The sequence below is a fragment of the Danaus plexippus genome, chromosome 8, assembly GCF_018135715.1.
Source record: "Danaus plexippus chromosome 8, MEX_DaPlex, whole genome shotgun sequence".
Taxonomy (NCBI): domain Eukaryota; kingdom Metazoa; phylum Arthropoda; class Insecta; order Lepidoptera; family Nymphalidae; genus Danaus; species Danaus plexippus.
Genome location: NC_083542.1, coordinates 1638328 through 1640678, shown reverse-complemented (window position 1 = coordinate 1640678; position 2351 = coordinate 1638328).

Here is a 2351-nt window from a genome sequence, read left to right as displayed (position 1 = left end):
CTAATAATGCAATGAATATTAAAAATTATTCATATAGGAATTTATGCTTAGTTATGTAACAAAAATAACGTATTCAGGCGAACTCAACCTCCGTCAAATAAATGCGTCTCTCGCATGGGTTACCCATTTCAGTTTCCTCTCGAAAATGTTCATTGATATTATATGTTGTGATTATTTTAGCCAGGAGTGGAGACAGTTTTATTTTTTGAATTGATAAGTAAAAGCGCAATGCAATTACTCTTAATTTAATTAACTTTAAGGGTTAGTAAAGTTAATGACGATATAACAAGGGTTTTAACAAGCCAAGCGAACACCTTTTTATCCCTATTATATGTATGTAGTCACAGCTGGTGTTTTATGTAGACAAGCTAGTCAAAGAAAACAATTGCAAAATAACCAAGGGCATACAAAAACGGTCTTAAATTAAGTCCTGGAGTAACGTCATGAATAATTTTCGTGAAACGTCTTTTATAAGAACCTAATAGAGATGTACATGTATATGTTCTCAAAAAACCAACAATACTAATATTAAGATAATTCCTTATTTTTATAGGTTCATTTAATTTTTTAACTACAAAATGTTGTACGTATTAAAAGTATTCAAATGACCATTTACTCTATTGTTAGCATTTTGTTTTACTAATTACTTTTGTGACATAAAAGGTATATTGTAGATGTGAAAACCATGTATAATAAATATAAAACCTCCTGACCGCAGAAAGTTGTATTTATGGAGATTTTCCCTATTCCCTCCCTTTCCCACTTTTCCTCCCTCTTTTCTCTAACCGAGGGTGGCAACACATCCGCATATCTATGTTGCGGTTGCCTCCTTTAGCATAAAAAATAAATAAATTATGGTATTTCTTTCAAATTTTTTACTGTTTGCTACTTAGGGTCCAAGGGTACATGGAAAATTGTATAAAGGATATTGTGTATGTAGTGAAAATTCCAATTTCCTCCTCGTTTTTCGTACCTATAGGACAAATTGAATGTAATATAAATGTATAATAAACGGTAAAGATATCTCTTTAATTTGTTTGTGTGAGTATATGTCATTGTAAGAGCAATGTAATAATAGAATTGTTGCGCCAATTGTAAGTGGAAAACTGTATTAAGGGCATAATGGTGTTCGTGTTCCCTTTAAATATTCTATAAAGAACCGGAAAGTTATTTGGAATGAATGAATAGAAAGACAATTGTCTATCATCTTCTTTATTCGAACAAAAAGCTACTTAATTTCAATGGCCTTTCGATTTTATTTAATTACCAATATGTCCTCACCATCTATAAAGTATGATTTGTCAGATCATTTGTACTGGTTTGGTTTATCTAGAGCTTGGAAACCTTCACGCGGAAGAACTTTCCACATGGGGCCTTAAAACTGTCAAAAATTTAATTACTAGCAACAAATTTCGATAACAATTCTAATTGAAACCTTATTTCTGAGCTATCAATTCATATCTGCAATGATTGGCAGGTTGGGAACGAACAGTTGTTAAATTTCAGTATTCAGGGACCCAAAAGACATTATAAATTTATAAAAAATCTATAACCTACACGCAGATTGCATGGCCTATTGGTATTGTCATTTAGTAACAGTAATATAATTTAATAGGAAACAGAGGAAAATCTTAAGTTTTATCTCAAATTTGCAAAGATGATCTATTATTCACGTGATTATACTGGTCTTTGTTACGTTGTAAACAAACCCCGATAAATTATTAAAAAGCAATCGTAACTAAGTAAACAAGAGTTTGCTAGTTTACAAGAATGGTGTTGTACAATTATTCTATATATTGTAGTGGAGCTGGCGACTCAATTATGGATTTGGTCTTTAAAAATATATATGGAATATCATTTGAAACAACTATTTATATATAGTTAATATTAGTACATACATTAATTTGAATGATTTTTATCGTGTTTTTGAAAGTTTTAAACGTTTAAAATACAACTAGCGTAAGCGTTAATATTATAATTTTCTTAAAATGTTATTAATTTTTAAACGTGCTGAAGAACTAACAAAACTCACGTCAGTGAATATGTATGCAACTAGGACCTGATTTTTGCCTTGAATCCATTTTGTACTTAAAATATTTTTATATATTAAAGTGAATCACTGCGAATAAAGCCAACTCAACTGAATTCTGTCCGCTGCACCTCGCATACAAATGAATTTCGGGGCAAGTTACCGAATGTAATATTGCTGAATTTTCCTCAAATCCTAATTCCATTTTCAAAATCTTGAGATGAGTACGTTGTTTTTTTTTTGTCTTGTGCGACAGACATATTCAGAGCAAAGAGTTCACATCTTCTGTAACTCGTTAGTTTAAGCTACGTGAGTTTAAGTT